An 18723-nucleotide genomic window follows, 5' to 3' on the forward strand; every position below is an offset into this window, starting at 1 on the left:
TGGAGGGCCTGAGATGCGGGGAAGAAAGGGGTAAAATGTGTTGAGTCGTCTAGAAAATGGACTGCACAGGAGAAAGTAATGTCTGCGGGGCTTAAAAGGAAAAAAAAGAAGTAGCGTGTGCATAGGAAGAAGTGGTCTTCAGAGGATGAGATGGTCGGATGGCATCACTGATTCAGTGGACATGAACTTGGGCAAACTGGGAGATAGGGACAGGAAAGCCTGGCGTGCTGCAGTCCGTGGGGTCACAAAGAGTTGGACATGACTGGGTGACTGAACAATAAGAGTGTGCTGGAGAGAGTTTTCAGAAAGATGGTAGGAAGTTAATAAACTCAATCCATTAAGTTGTAATTCCCACTCATTAAAAGACCAGGGGCAGCAGCTACAGCTTCAAACTAATAGGGAGGGAGTTGCCGTGAGGAAAAGTACCCGGTGGATCCAAAAGAAGGCAGGGAAGGAAGGGGGCACAGGGTGGGGCCTCCTCTTGGAGAGCGGGGCTGCCCAGGTCTTGAGTCGCTGGGTCCCCACTGCGTATTGAAGCAAACACGATCCTGGAGAAAGGAAGGTAACGTGGAGTTCCAGCCACAAGCAGGTCTGCACACTCACTACCGCGCACACTGTCAGAAAAAAGCCCAGACAAAAGCAGCGCAGCGGGCGCTGGGTGTGGCCTTCAGCCCAGGCTTTCCACCTGCTTACGCTGTTCAGACGGAGAATTTAAACTGACCTGGAGACTGTCTCAAAGTACAAAAGGGTCATCCTACAACTTGAATAGAAAAAGTTAAGAATTCACTATGTAGGTATCAGGCAGAGCTGTGAAGATCACTGGCGAACTGGAAAATAAAGTGGGAGAAAACAGCCAAAATGAAGAATGTTACACCAAACGCTCAAAGAAGGCCTTATCCAGTCCTTTCTCAAACTCCTCCAGAAAATAAGATGGGACATTTCCCAGCTCATTTTATGAGGCTCATATATCTTTGGCATCAAACCTCAGAAGATAAAGTAGAGACAGAAAATTACAGAACAATCTTACTCAGAGAAAAAAAATGTATGCAAAATACTAGCAAGTCAAACCCAGCAACCCACAGGCAGGAGATCATTTGCTCCCTGACTCGCTGGGACCAAGAGACACGTCGGCTTGAGATTTTATTTTATATCCAGGAAATGTGGCCAGGGGGACGCTGGTTACACAATCTTCCCTGAAAGGTCCCCCCACCCTTGCTTTCTCTCGCCCCCACACACCCTCTGGTTGCAGCACAAACGAACGTGCCAGGAAATTCTGAGGCCTCTGCTCAGACCCGCCTGGGTGGGCTCGGAACTCAGACCCCCACCCCCCAACCTGGGTAGGCCTTCTCCTTGGGCCCCAGCGAGTCTCATTTCAGAAGGGCCTTTCCCCTGCCATCCCACAGGGCCCAGTGTTTGGAGTCGCCGGGCAGTAACCCTGGCACAGGTTCCACTTTCCGAACTGTGCCAGGCAGGGGGCCCAGATCCACACGGGGGCTGGCGGAAGCCCCTCCCTCTGAGTCCAGAGGCGGCTAACTTGGGAACCCTGTTTTGTCCTTGACTGTGGGCACCGGGAGGCAGGGCGCGGCCCCCACGCCAGGCAGGGTGGAGCAGAGCCCCCAGTGACCCCGCTCGGGACCCAGATGGCCTATTAGCCTTGTGGTTTCTCAGTGATGCCCCAGTGGGCCCGGGGGCTGTTGAGAAGCTTGGCGACCCTCCTGAGAGAGCTGGGGACAGCGGAGCCGATGGTTTAGAGGAAGGAGTTGGTGGCCACGGTATCCATTGTTCAGGACAAGAGGCGGAGTGGGGCATCCCTGAGCCATGCCTCCTCTTTGCCCTTTTCCTCCTCTCTGCACATATCTGCGAGAAAACTGGGAGGTGGGTCAGGCTGTGGCTCCCACTCCAGTGGCATCAAAGACCCCTTAGCCCACTGCCCTGTTCTAAGACGGCGCCAGATGACACGGCCCTCACTCCACACGCCCTCGCTTATGCCTTCCTGCAAGTCCACACCCAAAGCCCTCGGGCAGCGAGCTCGTGGGCTCTACAAGGAGTGAGGTTCGCCTGGAGCGTTTCTGGCTCAGGCCTGGCTCCTCCTCTTCCTCAGGGCTGCAGGAGGAGGAGGTGAGGCAGAGGGTCCCGGGAGCTGCACCAGCAGGTGGGAGGAGGGAGGGTCACTGCTGTGAGCACGGCTGCTGGGTGCCCAGGCGGGGTCTCTAGGTCAGCTGCCCTCTCATTGGATGGAGGAACAGAGGGTCGAGGGCTGGCGGGGGGTCTGTGATGCCCAGAGGAGGCCAGGGGTGGGGTAGGGGAGGGTGGAGAGAACTGGGCAAACCTGGCTCACATGCACAGCTGGATGGCAGCCTGGGGTTCCAGGAGGACTCGGCTGTCACCCTGGAACTAGACTGCAAACCCAGGTAGGCAGAGCTGGGAGGACTGGCTGCAGACGCCCCTGCTGCCTGGCTGGACCCGAGCCCCTGCTGTCCCCGGGAGGTGTCCACAGGGGCTCCTGCCCCCCACCCCCACCCCGCCCCGGCCTCTGAGGCTGTGCTCCCCTGGCCGTGACCGTCTGCAAAGTGTGTTCGGCAATGTCTTAGCTACATTTGGTTACCATCACTGTTCCACCCCCCACATCACCTTCCTTCCTGGCACCGTCAGAGCAGTGGCTCCAGCTCGTCTGGGGCCTGGCCCAGGGCAGCAGGCCGGGGAGATGGAGCATTTGGGTTTGGTGGGACGTGTTGATGGGGGTTTGCTGTCTCTTCTGGTAGAACTGAGCACTGCTAGCTGTGCTGGGTGTAGGGGCAGCGGCCAGGGAGAGTCTGAATGCCCAGGCCTGATGCACCAGTGGTTCTCTGGGACGTCTCCAGCATCAGGTGTGCACTGCCGTGCCAGTCTGGGGTCCAGGGTGCACACTGCTATGCCAGTCTGCACTCTGGCACTTGTACTGCTTTTCCTGAAAAGGACCTCAGAGTTATGTAAGCTGTTGCCTCACAAAACCAGAGTTTGTCTTCCATCTAGTCATCATCTCCCTGATTGATGGGCACTGGTGGCTGAAGGGCCAGGCGGGAGGGATGAGGGGCTCTGGCCTGGGATGTGGGCAGTGGGGCTGGTCTTCAGCACATTCCCTGTTCGTTGTCCCCCGGACGAGGTGAGTCTTAGGGCCCGGCCCCCTCGCCGCCCCAGCGCTGGCCCTGCTCCCTGCGAGGACCTCCGGGTGTGACCACACAGGGGCCCTGGCTCCCGGCCAGGCAAGTGGGCGTGGGGCGAGGCCTCTCGGTGGAGTCCCAGGCTCTCTCCGCCCACCCGCGGGCGGCCTGCCTAGTGAGGACTCATGCTGGCCAGGCTGGGAAGCCTGGGGCAGCTCCAGGACCCCCAAGCCCAGACCCGGCTTATCGCTGCCGCGCTTCCCGCCCTCGAGTATTGGAGGATGATCTCAGCGCCGTGGGCGTAGCTGACTGTAGGCCTGGGTCTGGTCTTTGTTGGGTTTATCATGAGCTCTGCAGGCGGATCCCTGTGCACTCGGTGCAGTTTGCTTTGTTCCCAAGCTTCTCTACAGCCAGGACTAGGCCCCGAGGCCCAGGACCGCCTGAGTGCCTGCCCAGCCCCTGCCTTCCCCCAGCTCACAGCAGGGTTGGTGGAGTCCTCTCACCCACAAGCCATGGCTGCCAGAGCCTTACTGGCGAATAGAGGGGACAAAGGTGGGTCACAGGAGGACCTCACGATTCTCAACCGGATGGTTCTGCACCCCCCAGGGGACGCTGGTCCATGTCTGAACACTGGGGAGGTGGAAGCTGTCGGGGGGCGGGCGGGGATGCTACTGATATCTAGTGGGTGGAGGACGCAGGGCCATCTGGGGGACCAGGAGTGAGGACTAGGGAGCGGGTGGGAGAGCAGAGAGCACCAGAAGCCCTGTCCTGTTTCCCCCCCAACCCTGGGCACCACTGGCTTCCCACTATGGGCATCCCTTCCTTTCCTTGGCCAGGAAAAGTGTAGGGGCCAGTAGAGCAAACTTCAGCCCGAACTTCATGGTTCCGTGTACTTGCAGGGGCAAGAAGTTCCCTACGGAGCCACTTTAACTGGTATTTCTCTTCAGGCCTGAAAACACCCCCTCAGGTGTCGAATGTCCGCTTGAGTCTGTCGTGGTGATGGCAGACCCAGACCACTGAACCACACGTATGGTGTGTGAGTTTATCACAGCAAAGCTGCATGTATTTAAAGGGCCTTGTTGCTCACTATAGTAGGTAAATGACAACACCATCCGCGTTTGGCACTCTGCTGTTCTGTCAGCCCCTCCATCTCCAACACACAGGAGTAGAAGGCGGTCAGGCACCACATGGTCCCCATTTTGCTGCCAAGGGAGTTCTGTGATGCTCACAACCAACCCCAGACGGGAGGCGGGAGGGCTAAGATCTGGCTCGTGGAGTCTGAGTTTGGCTCTTTGCAAGCTCACTGTTAGCCAACCTTTCATGATTCAACACCGATCACCCTCGTGTCTCATTTGGTCACTTTCAGGTTGGTCAGTGTGACTCCCTGGACCCTCCCGTTGCTTTCTCGCAACCCGCCCTCCAGGACGGCGCTGTGGTGGCCGGCCTCCATGGTGGTCCCACCGACCACACCTGTTGGTCAGCATTCCTGTCCCATGCAGAATCAGGGCTGGTCCGTGTGACCGAGAGCACATGGTGGAGTTGACAGGGTGACTGAGGCTCTGAAAGGCTCAGCAGCCTCCACCTTGGCCTCTTGAATGGCAGCAGCCCCACGGAGAGGGCCACTTGCAGAGACGCCGTGTGCCACCGCGTGCTGGAGCCACCTGGGAAGTGACCCTCCCAGCCCAGTCCAGCCGTGGCCCCAGCTGACATAGGACCACGACTTCATATCCCAGCCCAAGTGAAAACTGCTCAGCTGAGCGCTCCCCAAAGGCCTGGCCAGCTGACAGCGTGAGACAAGCTGCCGAGTATGGCGGTGACCAGACACACAGCAGGAGTGACTGGAACACGCACACAGACCTGCACAGACCATAGACATGGGGATGCACCCAGGACAGACAAAACCATCTCATTTCCCTGCCTAGGACCCCTCTTACTCACCCTGGGGCAACGGCACTCCCACCAGCATTGGTGACCTGCTTGGGGGGTCCACTCCTGCCTGCAGGGCCTTGAGCCAGACACACCCTCACCTGACTAGCAGCTTCACGGCTTGGGAGTCCATGTTTGGGTCTCAGCTCCTCCCTGAGGTAGGGCAAGCTGTTAGCAGGGGGCCTGCCTGTGTCTGCCCCATGAAGGAAAAGCCTTCATTGAAAACGCCTAAATCAGAGTTCTTGTGGGTAGACCGGAGGTTCCGAGCCTCTGCCACACATTGGAAGTGGCGCAGGGAGCTGGAAGCCCCCGGTGCCCGCCCCAGCCGGATACTCACTCAGCTTCTGGGACACATCCCGTGCAGAGGCTCAGACCTACTCGGATGTTCAGAATGCGGCCGCGGCTGAAACCGCTGGCTCACATTGGCCAGTCTGATGCTTGTAAAGTGTTTTCAGGCCTTGTTTACAACATAGAGCACTTGGTTAAAAAGGAGATTCCCACACATCAGGCAGTCCACATCTTAGGAAATGGTTTTCCAGGACATGGCGGTCTAACCTGAAATGGTTTATGTTTAATCGCATTTTGCCACAGGAAAAAGTGCCCCAGGAAACACTGTGCGGAGGGCAGGATGCCCAGCTGGGCTCTTAAAATAGAAGCAGCCACAAACAGGGCAGTTCACTGATTCTGTAAACGACCACAGAGGCTCTACCTGCCCAGAGCACAGCTGCCCAGCTGGAAGGAAGTCATGAGGAAGGAGGCCCCATGGGGACCACTGCGCTTTATTAACTCATGAGGTCCCTTCACACATTAGCTACTCAGAGACTGGTCCGGTCTGGCACTGGGCAGGGCTCTACCAGGGATGGAAGCTGTGTGCCGTTTTTATACAGAAAGAGACTGACTGCAGGGCTTGGTACACACGGCTATGGGCTGGCACCTGGGAACAGCCAGGTGTTCTAGCTGCTCCTAACTAACCCTAGCCCAAAGGCGGGATTTCTCCTCCCTCGAGGAAACCCCCCTTTTTCTCCAAAAGCCACGTGGTGGAGCCTCGCCCCATCCTGGAGGGGGATCTCCACCTCAAGTCAGCTGATGGCGGGGCCACCTACATCCCCCAGGGGCCTCCGCCCAGCCCCCAGGTGAACGCGTGATTGAATCACGACAGCAGCCTGGCCAGGTGCCTCGCCAACCTGACCAGGTGCCACACTCGGCCTTCTATGTCCTGGCTCCCTCCTGGCTACTCCTTGGAGGAGTAGCTGCTGTCTTGGGATTCAGTCCTGCTCATTGTACAGAGCTTTAGCAATACAGAACAGTAGAAAGAACAAGGTGGGTAAAGACCACCTGTGATTCTGCCACCCAGACACCAAGATTAAAGTTTGGGGGTATTTTATTCAGTTTTCTTCTCCCCCACCACCAGTTCAGGATTGAATGTCTTAGACATCAGTTAAGATGATTTAAAAGTTCTACTCATTTTAATGCATTGTTCCTCTATTCTGGACAATAGACTAAATAGACAATTATTTTGTCTATTCTAGGTAGAATTCTGAATATATGTATTAATGTATATTACATCTATTAAATTTATATCTAAAACATATATTCAGATACAAACCTGGCAAGGTAACAACAGCCACTCAAGCATCACCCCATGAGCCCCATGCTAACCCGTGTCATGATGTTTCCTAATTTACCAACCCCCTGATTTGGGGACCCTTCGTTTCCAGTTATTTACTATTCTTATACTTCCCTGGTGGCTCAGAGGTTAAAGCGTCTGCCTGCAATGCGGGAGACGTGGGTTCGATCCCTGGGTCGGGAAGATCCCCTGGAGAAGGAAATCACAACCCACTCCACCATTCTTGCCTGGAGAATCCCATGGACGGAGGAGCCTGGTGGGCTACAGTCCACGGGGTCGCAGAGTCGGACATGACTGAGCAACTTCACTTCACTTCACTTCACTTCACCATCCTTGTAACATGTTTCCTGGATCTGGGATTTCTCCCCTAGAGGAGTGCCCAAGGAGTGACTGCAGCAATTTTTTGAAACATTTTCAGGGCTGCAGACACACGTCAGCAGGTTGACTGTCATCATATGTCTGAGTGCTCGGGGCCAGCTCTTATGTGCTCAAACTATAGGGCTTCTCAGGGAGCATCAGTACCAGATGAGGGAATCTCTCCTTTGAGTGGCAGTGATATTAATAGCACTTCCAAGAATGTTCCATGTGCTAAAAGTCATTTAACCCCGAACATAATCCCCACGAAAGAGGTACCATTATCAACTGAATTTTGTGTATTTGTACATTGAAGATCAGAGAGGTTAAGCAACTTGCCTTAAGTGGCACAGCCAGCAAGTGGTGGAATCAGGTTTGAACAGGCAGCTGGCTTCAGAGTCAGGGTCTGACCTGACAAGGTGGCCATCCCTGGTCCAACCAGTGCCAGCTTCACCTACCCACTATGCACAGGACTGACCTTCCTGCATACTTGCCCCAGGTCCCAGAAGGTGATTGTTCTAATCAAAGGGGCCATGAGGGGAGTGCCCCTCTGCTGGTTTCCCTGGTAACCAATAAGCCCATCAGTTCCCCCTATGACTGGTAACCTCCCCTTGTCCCTGAGTGAAGCCTGCCACCTGGTCCTGCCTGCCCAATGCCCACATGCTGGGGTGTCTCCCGGACCCTGATTAGACATGTAAGCACCCCCTACTCATTAAACCAGTGATGTCTGTTGCTGACTCAATTCTTTCTTGGGTCTCAAGATTGAAGGCCTGCAGGTGGCAGTCCAACAGACATCTATGCAGGGCTGCCTCTCAGGCCCCAAGGGGTGGGTGCTGAGAGGGGGGTCTCACCCCTTTCTTCCACTTGGGAGCAGGGGAAGCCACTGAAGGAGACCTCAGGGACCTCCCCCTGTGGACTGGAGCTCTCCACCTAAGGTGAGTTCTGGAACCAGGAATCAGAACCATGATTGAGGAGGCGTCTTTTCAGGCTCCCAATCTAATGGCTGCCGAGGGTCCTTACGGAGTCTTAGTCAAGAAGGGAGGATTCCTGAGACCGTTCGGAAGGATCACGTGACCCTTGTGTGACCAGGAAGTATAACAACCACGGCCTCAAAGGGTCCCCGGGGTCAGATGGGAATGAGAACGTGAGCGCCTGTGGTGCCTTAGCGCATGTGAATGTGCATGCGTGAGCGAGCGTGTCATGCGTCTCGCCTGTGCGTGAACACGATGCGTGCGTGGGCACGTCTGCGGCGAACGTGCGTGCCCGTGCGTGTCATGCGTGCGTGGGCACGTCTGTGGCAGACGTGCGTGTCGTGCGTGTCATGTGTGCGTGGGTGCGCCCGGTCCCCTGGGGGCGGGGAGTTCTCCCCCGGGGCTGCTGTCCCTGAGGGGGTGTAGTTGACGGCTTCCACTCCTGCTCCGGCTGGGGAAGCCTCACCTGGCGGGTAGTGGGGTCTCAGGACCCGTCTCGGGTCAGCAATGGCCGTGTTAAGCTCTCGGAGTCGGTTTCCTTGGTGGCTGACGAGAGCGGCGGACACTGTGGTGAAAGGACAGAACGGGCAGCTCGGAGGAGAGGCGACCCTCGTCCCTCCATCCCCACGGGCACGTACAGGCCCCCCAGGGGATTGCTGGCTGGGGGTGCCGTTGACTTCTGACAGGACGAGGTCGCCGGGCAGCGTGACAGCCGAACATCTGAGGGGAACCAGGGGAGGCTGGGGTCCGACGGGCCGCGCTTCTCCCATCCTTCCGCGCCCAGGGGCGGGTCTGAACCGCCACACGCTCCAAGGGAAGCCCCCACAGAAGCCCTGCCAAAGGCAGCGCCCCCCCCCCCCCCCGCCCCGCCCCAAGACCTGTGGGCCAGGAACCCCGGCGGCAGGTGCGCCCTCGCCGCCGGGGGCCGATCTAGAGGCTGGAGAGACCGGTCAGCTCTGCGGAGAAGCATCTTCCGGCTGCTTGCACAGGGTTCAGTTGACGAAGCAGGAGCGGAAGGGAAGCCCGGCGGGGACCGGGCGAGCTCTCCTCTAGCCGGGGCTTCTTCCTGCTCGTGCGCCCCGCCAGGCAAGAGCAGGGTTAAGTGTGTGCGAGGGGGGGGGGGGGGCGGGGGGGGGGCGGAGAGGGAATCCCAGACCGCCGGAACTGGAGACTTCCCAGCCGAGGGCGAAGCGGCCGCGAGAGGCAGCGCCGGCCACCCCGTGGCTTCCGCTGGCACCTGGGCGCGCGGAGTCGGGAGGACACGTCGACAGCCGCCCGCAGGACACGCGGCAGACGCGCCACAGCCACCGCCAGGGTAAGTGCCGCCCGGGGGCCCCAGGGGCCGGCAGGGGCGTCCGAAACGCAGCGCTTTCTTGAGGAGCTGGGGTGTGCTGCTCTGAGAGCCATCCCTGTCTTCTTATTACTCATGCATTCAGACTCGCAACCAAGTCGTGGCAACAAATGCAGTCTGGAAACATCTTTACGGCAAAACAAAGAATTCTGCTTTCCTGTTGACAACTCAGAGTGCTGGCTGGAAAGCCAGAGCCCAGAGACGGATTGGTCTGGTGGGTAGAGGTCTGCCTGCGGTCTCTGCTCTGACCACGCAGTCAGGGCTCCCTCCTTCTATTCGCTGCCCGAGTTCTTTTGTCGAGTCCCTGGTGACTGTCTTCTGTCTCGGCACCCAGGCTTGGATGTGCTGCAGACAAGCCCAATTAGTGACACTTTCTGCTCAATGTGCATCTCATTATGGCTGTTCTGAGAAAGTGTGGAGACGGGGCTGGGTCCCCCAACCCACAGTGGGGAGAATAGGGTCCTCTCAGTGGCATATAACCTGTCACCAGTCTGCACTGTGGATAACCATGCTATGATGCATGGGGGGACCCGTCTTCTGGTAATGGCTTCATTTGAGCAAGTTTCAAAACAGTTCGCTTCGTGGTGCTTCTTGATGTGTCTGTTTCCCATTACACAGTCAGCCACCAGCGAAAGTGACAGTCGCGGTTTCCATGCGGAGTTTGTGAACCACCTGGAGGGGCTCCTCCACACATGCAGCGGCACCCACCACCCTCACTAACAGGCTTCCATAGCAGGGAAGGATGACAGCACTCCCCCCAGCCCCTGGGTTTGGGAGTTTTTCTGTTAGTTTTTAAATTAAAATACAAAACCCCACCTCTTAAATGGTAAAGAGATGAAAGAGAAGATTTGGAAATACTGTTGCCTGCCGAGCTGGAATGGTAACAGTGATAATAACATAGTAACAACATTAGTGACATAGCAACAGTAATAGTAACTTGATGACAGTAATAATAATACACAGTGTTCCTGCAGCTTTTTAAGTATGTTATGCTTTTATTTCTTATCTCATTTGATTTTGCAACTACCATTTTCAGATGAGGAAACTGAGGCTCGAGAGGTTAAGATCCTGACCAAGGACACATACCTAGTGAGTGGCAGGATTATTAACTACAGGGCTCTGAACGCTAAGTCCCACATTTTGTGCTTAAGTCATTTACCCTTCTTGTTGTTCTCCAGTATACCTGAGTGCTGCCCTGGAAAATAGAAGGTGAAGCCTGGCTGGAGGTCTTTTAAAATGTCAGAACTTGGTATGTGTTTAAGATCCAGCAGTTAACAGAGTTAGATATTTATCTACCATCTACTATGTAGGTAATGCAAAGAGCCCAGGATGTTGATGAATCTGCACTGATGTGATCTACTGGGGAAATAGATGGAAATGTGAGCCGCTAGGAAGCCTTTCTTGGGTCGCTAAGAGTTGGACACGACTGAGCGACTTCACTTTCACTTTTCACTTTCACGCATTGGAGAAGGCAATGGCAACCCACTCCAGCACTCTTGCCTGGAAAATCCCATGGATGGAGGAGCCTGGAAGGCTGCAGTCCATGGGGTCGAGAAAAGTCGGACACAACTGAGCAACTTCAGTTTCACTTTTCACTTTCATGCATTGGAAAAGGAAATGGCAACCTACTCCAGTGTTCTTGCCTGGAGAATCCCAGGGACGGGGGAGCCTGGTGGGCTGCCGTCTATTGGGTTGCACAGAGTTGGCCACGACTGAAGCGACTTAGCAGCAGCAGGAAGCCTTTCTTAGTCCATCTCCCACATACTGCGTGTGTGTCCACAGGGACCTGCGTCCACTGAGCACCAGCTAGGCAGAGAAGGTCCTGGATCGTTTGTGGGAATTCTGGGAGGGGACTTTCTGTTAGGGGGAGGGTCCATGAAGGGTTCATTTGAGCAAGTTTCAAAGCCACCCCCACTTCTCTCTTGGTGACCAGCTTTAACCTCCTTGCTGGGCGTTCTCTACCCATGTTTGGGGCACTGTTCCTCCTCCCCAGAGCCCCCACCACACATACTGCGTGGGCTTCTTGTGGATTGGGGTGTAGGAGCCTGCTTCCCTTTCTCTGCAGGGAGCTGCTCTCCCACCGTGGGAGCCATGAACCCTGCCCCATGGTGGGTGAGGGGTGGGCACAGCCCTCAGGAGTGGTCAGAGGAGCCTTCTCTCTGACTCTGGGATCAGGCCTGCTCCTGAGCACCAGGCTGTTGCTGTTGTGGTTTTTCATCCTCATCAGAGGCCCCATAGTCCCACAGGGAGAGTTATCTTAACCCACTCAATGGTCACAGAAGCTGGACCTCAGGGCAGTTAAGACACTTGCCAAGGCCACCTGGCCGGAAGCTCTGAGCCTGCTGGCAACCTGGCTGTGCTGGAGAAGGGTCATCTGCCTCCCAGATGCAATCTTAAAGAAAAACAAAACAGATTGCTTGAGCTGTAACTCATGTACCGTACAGTTCACTCATTTAAAGAGTACAGTTCTCTGGTTTCCAGTCAGTCTGAGGAGTGGTGCAGTAGCCTCATTGCTAACAATTTCAGAACATGTTCATCAACCCATCACCAGTCACACCCTCTCCCCAGTGGCTGGAGCCCCTAATCCTCTCAATGTCTCTATGGATTTACCAGTCTGGGCCTTCCCCCTGAACAGAATCAGATAGTATTTGGCTTTTGTGTCTCTCTGCCTCCTTCAGCATCACATCCTCAAGGTACCTCCATGTGGCAGCCTGTGTCTCCGGGTGAGACCCCTGGCCTTTCCCACCAGAGCCCCTGAAGGCATCTAGAGACTTAGGAGGAGGCTCCAGCTTCATCTAGGGCACCGCTTCATGTTTTCTCATGGAGACCTCATGTTTTGCCCTGTTCTCCGTGTTGTGACAAATGAACACGGAAGGCTCAGGACCCCTGGCCGTCTCCAATGGGTTTGCTAAGTTAACAGCCCAGCCAGCTTTCACCATTAACCATGGGACTCTGCTGGCTTCCCTTAGCACTTGGACATGGAGAGGAATTTCCATTTCTGAAAGTGCAAAAGGGATTTCCAGGGGACCCTGGGGAACTTTTTCAAAATAGTGTATGAAGTGTGCATTTGAAAGCAAACAGCAGCCTCAGGCAAGATAAGTGAATATGTGTCATTTCAGCTGGACCTGCCTAAAGCACTATGTTATAAAAGATTGCAAAGCCCTGACTGGGATTTGGTGATTGATTGATGATGTCTGCTGTGGGCTAGGTAAGGGGTGACAGTGAGCTGTGTGGTGGCAGATTTAGGTAAAAGGGAGAAGTGGATCCTGGAAGCTAAGGCCAGGCACACTCAGAAGGCAAGCCTTGCACCAACCTGTGTGTGTGTGTGTGTGTGTGTGTGTGTGTATGGAAGGACACGTCCTCAGGCCCAGCTGTGCTGACCAGGCCAAGTTTCAGGCAGGCGGAGTCTGGACCCAGGCCCAGCAGGCTGGTTTCAGGGAGTCCATGAGGAAGTCATCTCCCAGGTCAGCCCCCTCTGAGTAATCGAGGATTTAATAACCAGAATCTCTTGCCTCCCCACATCTGGTGACTTTCGGGCCAGCACAGTGCGTTTCCTTCTTGGCCGGTGGGTCCCCACAGAGGGAGCATCGTGGATGGGTGCCAGTGCCGGGCCGGGGTCCAGCACCCGCCAGCCCCCACCATGTGCCCTCGCACCTCTGAAGTCAGCTCATTGCAGAGGAATTACGAGCCCGTCCCCCACTGTCCTGCCCCCGGCGCCTCCCCTGCTCACGACTAACGAACAGTCCTTGGCAGTTGGGGCTTCTGAGGAGTGTCCCTCCATTGGAAGGACAGCAAGTACAGTGAGCGCCCACGGAGGAGGCTGGAGGAGAAGGCCAGGTGCCTTCTCTGGGGATCAGGTGTCTGAGGCCCACTGCCAGGTCCCCATACTCATGCATGCATTTGTTTGTGACCTCCTGCTTAACTCATTTCTCTTGGAAAGTCAGTTTTTCCCCTTAAAAAGAGACCAAGCTAGCAGACAACCAGAGTGGGGAGTGCACGGTCAGTCTGCTCCCGTCTGGGCTAATGAGGACATCACCCCCACCTCTGGCTCTACCACGGCTGCTTCTGTTCTGCAGTGGGCAGGCAGGCAGGGCTGGCCTGAGGCTCCTCCCCATCCTGCTTAAGTGCCTGGGGGCCATTTATCCTGAGCAGACCCGGAGAGAGTGCCCTACCAGCCAGGAGAGTGGACCCCAGGGGGCCACTGCTCTCCATCTGGCAGGGTGACCTCAGCGTGGTCCCTACCACCACTGCTGTGTTGACCTTGCCAGCCCACAGAGTGTGCATGCCCTGTGCGCCTCTGCCCCCTTGGGCCTTTGAGAGCAGGTCTCATGTTTTAAGGTCTTGTGTTTTAAGATGAGGTAACTGAGGAGGCCCCCCAAAAGTGGCCCCCAAAGATGCCCCCATCCTGACCCCCAGAACTGCAGATATGTGACCTGACATGGCAGAAGGACTTTGCAGGTGTGATTAGATAAAGGATTGGAGATGGAGATGGATGGATCATCCAGGTGGGCTTGGCATAACCTCAGGGTCCTCATACAAGGCAGGGGACTAAGCCTCTGAAGTTGGACCTGTCAGGTCATGTGGGTGTTGTGTTCACGTTCCTGACCCATAAGTTGGGGACTTTATCAGTGAGTTCCCATCTTACCTCCATACACTTGGTAGATGAGAACAGGTATCCTGAGAGGTGGCCGCCCATGTAGGGGTGAATCCAGAAAACCCTCTGCCATAAAACAGTGTCCCCAAGGCACACACCACATGGCCTCGATCCTCTTGTTAGCAATCTTGATTTGTCCTCCCCACTCAGCTATGAAATACACACCCTCCAAGGAAGAAACCACGTGGAACATTAACGTTTTAGGGTGGGAGGTGGCTCTCACAGGATGTCTGGGCCCAGCCCCTTGTGAAATCACCCAGTGGGACGCCACTCAGCCCTGGCACATGAGAACTGCTGGTGGCAGGGAACAGAGCAGGAGCCCCTTCTGGGTGTCTTGTCCTGCTGACATGCATGGGCCTAGGAACCTGCATGTTTCACACGTTCCCAGGCAGTTCTGCTCATGCTGGTCTGGGGTCTACACTCTGAGAGCCCCTTTGGTTCATGCATTCCTTGTAGTAAACACAAGGTGAGTCATGGACTTGAAGGTGAAACGGGTAATGATACAACTTTAGAAAAAAGGAACAGGAGAAGATCTTCAGGACCTGGGCCAGGTGAAGTTCTGAGACCTGATGTTGCAAAGTGCAGCCCCTTGAAGGGTTGTCATAAAGGTACTGACCCCGATCAAATGGGCTTGGTCAAAGTATTGACAGATACTGGTGGAGAGGATGGACAGACAAGACCCAGGCTGAGGAAAGATGGTAAACCACAGAGCTGACAAAGGACCTGGGTCCAGAATATACAGAGAACTCGCAAAAGTCAACAGTAAGAAACAACCCAATTGGAAAATGGGCAAAAGACATGAACAGACCCCTCATCCGAGAGATACAGATGGCAAATGGGGCACAAAAAGACATTTAACATCATGAGTCCCTGGGGAAATGCATGTTAGGCCTGCAGTGAGACACGCTGCACACCTGTGCGAACAGCCACCATCCTCACGTCGGTAGCACCGGGTCCTGGCAGCATGGGGAGGAACCAAGTCTCGGCTGTTGCTGGGAACGTGCAGCACTGCATAGCCCTTGGAAAAATGGTTTGGCACTTTCCTCTAAAAGTGAAAATGCAGTCCAGTAACGACACTGAGGGCGTTTATATCCCCGAGAAATGAAGACCTGTCTTAACACGAGAACATGCATAGCAGTTGTACTTCTAGCAGCCCAAGCTGGAAACCACAGCTGTGTCCTTCACCTCTATGGAAAACCACTTGGCAGTGAAAAGGAATGAACTCTGTGAGTAGAGAGCTGCTCACACACAAGCACACAAATGCGCACATGCACCCACACACACGTGCTTGCCAAGCTGACGGAATCCAAACACACGTGAGACCTAGGCAAGCCTCCTGGCAGCGACGATGTGTCCTAGGTGTGTACAGGTTGTTAATGCAGGGGAGCTGGGAGTGGGGGAGGAGACATGGGCCCTCCTGCACGTGTCAGTTTCCTGTGAATTTGTCATTACTGAAAGAGTAAACTTTTAAATAAGGGGAAAACCAAAGACAAAGCACCACAAATTCTTGTTTTCTCCCTTTAATCTTTTTCACTTGGAGAGTGACTAAGTCCATCTGAGTCACGAGGCGGCTCTGGGGACTCAGGCTGGTCAGACCCCAGGGGAGGCGGGGCTTTTCCAGGAAGACCTTGACCTAGCTAGAGCTGGGGACCCCGTCTCGCTAAGCCTTGATAACGGATGAGTAACCTACCCAGTCATCATGCCTACTGTGTGAGTGAGTGTTCTGAAGGTTGTGTAGCATAGTAACATTTGTGGCTGTTCCCACCTATGGTGCACACTTAGCGTCCAGCCAGTAGATACTTACTGAGAACCTAATGTGTTCCAGACACAGAAGATGGAAGGGAAGCACAGAGAGGTAAAGCTGCTGGCCTCAGGTCACACAGCCAGTGAGTGGCAGAGTAGGGATGAACCTGACACTGATTCTGGAGGCCACACGCTTACCCACTCCCCATGACTAGACCGGCTGCCACATGCCCTGGGGGCCTTCATCACCCTCCTTCCTCAGCACAGATGAATTGGGGTCCACCCTGGGTCACCCAGCTCTCTGTACGGAAGGTGGCTGGGGTGAGGTGTGTCCCCACCATGGTGGGTCAGCCATGAAGCCCTTTGTGGGGAGTAGTTTGTCTTACCTGAGTTCTGACCCAGCCCAGGCCCCTCAGGCAGCAGAGGCCAAGAGAGGCAGAGCCAGTCTGGCCTGAGGGCGCAGTTATGCCTTGGTTGCCAGAGCAGGTCTCTAGGCCTTGGGGAACCCTATTGCTGGGAGCACTGACAGCTGTCAAAGGGAGGGAAGCTGCAGGCTCTGAGTGCATGTCCTGCTCTGTGACCTACAGTAAGACCCTCGACCTCTCTGGTTGGGCCCCAGTCTCCGACTGACAGGCTCTGACAGGCTGTGCTTGGGGATGCAGAGGCCTTTGCCCTCCTTTGCAACCGGGTCTGAGGTGAGTTCTGGTATGTCCTCTCTGAAGCTGCCAGCCCTTGTGGGTGATGTCGTGCTACCTAGTGGCCGGTCCCAGCATCACAGTTGAGAGACTGTGGTCACGTGTTCAGGGCCAGCTTCCCCACACCCGTCTCTGAGCTGCCATGTTCCTGTGGGGAAGAGGCCCTCCCTGCTCCTACACCAGGGGCTCCACCCAAGGTGGGGGTTTTTTCCCTCACCAGGAGCTCAGTTCCTGGGCTGTGCTGTGGGTGGTCCCGGCCCAGATAAGGGGCCCTGACTGCTAGGGTGCTGGACCCTTTCTCACTGTAAAGACTTTTAAACGTATAAAGTAAAAACTCTCTTTGGACATACCAAGGAGCCCAGCTCTATCGCAGTACAGATTCCCAGTAGAGCAAACCCAGTGATTCGTGTTTCTCACAGGGCTGAGTGGTGCCCAGCAGCCCCTGGGCTCAGATGCCATGCTGAGCACACACTGCCCCACTGGCACTGCGGGCTCTACCGCACATAGAGACCAATGTTCATACTTGAAGGAAACACTCTAGTTCACTAAACGGTAGAAAAAATGAAGATTTTAGTGTTTTTCCCACTCAACGTCATGGAGTCCTCTATCCATCCCGGGGATGGCAGATTTACCTTGGCTGCTGCTGCTGCTGCTGCTAAGTCGCTTCAGTCGTGTCTGATTCTGTGTGACCCCATAGACCGCAGCCCACCAGGCTCCCCTGTCCCTGGGATTATCCGGGCAAGAACACTGGAGTGGGTTGCCATTTCCTTCTCCAATGCATAAAAGTGAAAGTGAAGGCACTCAGTTGTGTCCGACTCTGTGCAACCCCATAGACGGCAACCCACCAGGCTACCCCGTCCATGGGATTTTCCAGGCAAGAGTACTGGAGTGGGGTGCCATGGCCTTCTCCATTACCTTGGCTAGGTTCATCAAAAATACAGATTGCTGGGCCCCCAAGAAGATCAGATCCGGGATCCCTATGGGCAGAACCCGGGAGTCTGCACTGTAAGCCGTGGCCCTAGAGGATGTTTATAGCATTAAAGTCTGGAACTTTCTTGAGGGTGCAGGGCAGGTTCTAGTAACTAAAGTCTCAGTGTGTTTCAGCTGCACACCAGGAGCCACATCCCCAGGTCACAGACAGACAGCCACTAGGGGTCCTCCCTCCCCCTACCTCCCCCTCCCTCCCAGCCTAGCTCACCCCTCTTCTTCCTTTTTCCTTCTTTTCTAGGCAATCACACCCGTAGATGTGTTTTTCTCTGTGGCTGGCTAGTTAGTTACTGACCGGCATCTCTATATTAAAGTTGCTTTAGGGCTTTCGGAGGTGGTTTGTTCTTCCAGGGGGTCTTCTCTAGAGTCCTGGGCAGTACTTCAGGCCTTTGGACTTTCCTTGAGGGCCATTCACAGCAGGGCCCAGAGGCGTCAAGGCCTTGGGGCTGGGGCCTCACATCAGCTGCCAGAGGCACAGGCAGCAGGGAGGACCCAGTGTCTGGCCATGCCGGGTGGAGGGCTTGCTTTGGGGCCAGTAATGGATTTAGGAGTAGAGTCTGCATTTGGTTCACTTTCCAGTTAATCTCTATATACAGCTGAGCCTAAGCTTCCTCGTCTGAGGAATGAGGATGAAATGAAATGCAGATGGTTGGCACATTACCGATGCACATTGTCCTCTTTCTTCTGTGCCGAGTGGGCCAATCTGGGCTCAGGGCCGCACTGGCCATTTCCTGACAGTAAGACCCCAATGGGAAAGGGTCATTTCAAAAAGAAGATAAATATCTGACTGTAACCATTACAAAATGCACACATCAGAGATTTTATTTCACTCATTAATGAGAGAACCAGGGAGACATTGCCCATGTTTCAAAGGTTTCAGAGAACCACATGTGCAGGCAATGGGGATCTACAGAGGGGCTGAGCCGCCTGGCACTGCACCTGCCTTTCTGTGGATAGAGATCACGCTGCAGGGCTGGCAGTGAGGGCAGAGAGGCAGAAGGGGTTTGTCCATTTCTGTCTATGCAGGTTTTCCTGATGCTTGTAGCTGTTGAATGGTAGTGACATTCCCCCAGTCTCCAAGTTGTCCAGAGAGTAAAGGAAAGAGATGGAGGAGGAAAGGCTTTGCAGAGGCTTATGTGTGTCAGATTTGTGGAAGCTGAGGGGCTCGGGGGACGCAATGCAGCCACACCTTCACGTCAGTTCTTGGCTCAGCTGGAGCCTGGTTCAGACTCACCGCCCCCTCCCTTCAGCACAGGCTCCTTTGGCCCAGAACCC

General features: G+C 55.2%; 1 protein-coding gene across 1 annotated transcript in view; it reads left to right on the forward strand.

Moving 5' to 3' along the window:
- The first annotated feature begins 7441 nt into the window (after positions 1-7441).
- Positions 7442-18723, forward strand: part of ZNF469 (zinc finger protein 469) — a 251894-nt gene continuing 240612 nt past the window's right edge. The window contains exon 1 of the mRNA XM_070770435.1: positions 7442-9333. The gene's annotated coding sequence lies outside the window, so the exon portion shown is untranslated. The remainder of the gene's footprint in view (positions 9334-18723) is intronic.

Source organism: Bos indicus, chromosome 18 (genome assembly GCF_029378745.1).
Source record: "Bos indicus isolate NIAB-ARS_2022 breed Sahiwal x Tharparkar chromosome 18, NIAB-ARS_B.indTharparkar_mat_pri_1.0, whole genome shotgun sequence".
Taxonomy (NCBI): domain Eukaryota; kingdom Metazoa; phylum Chordata; class Mammalia; order Artiodactyla; family Bovidae; genus Bos; species Bos indicus.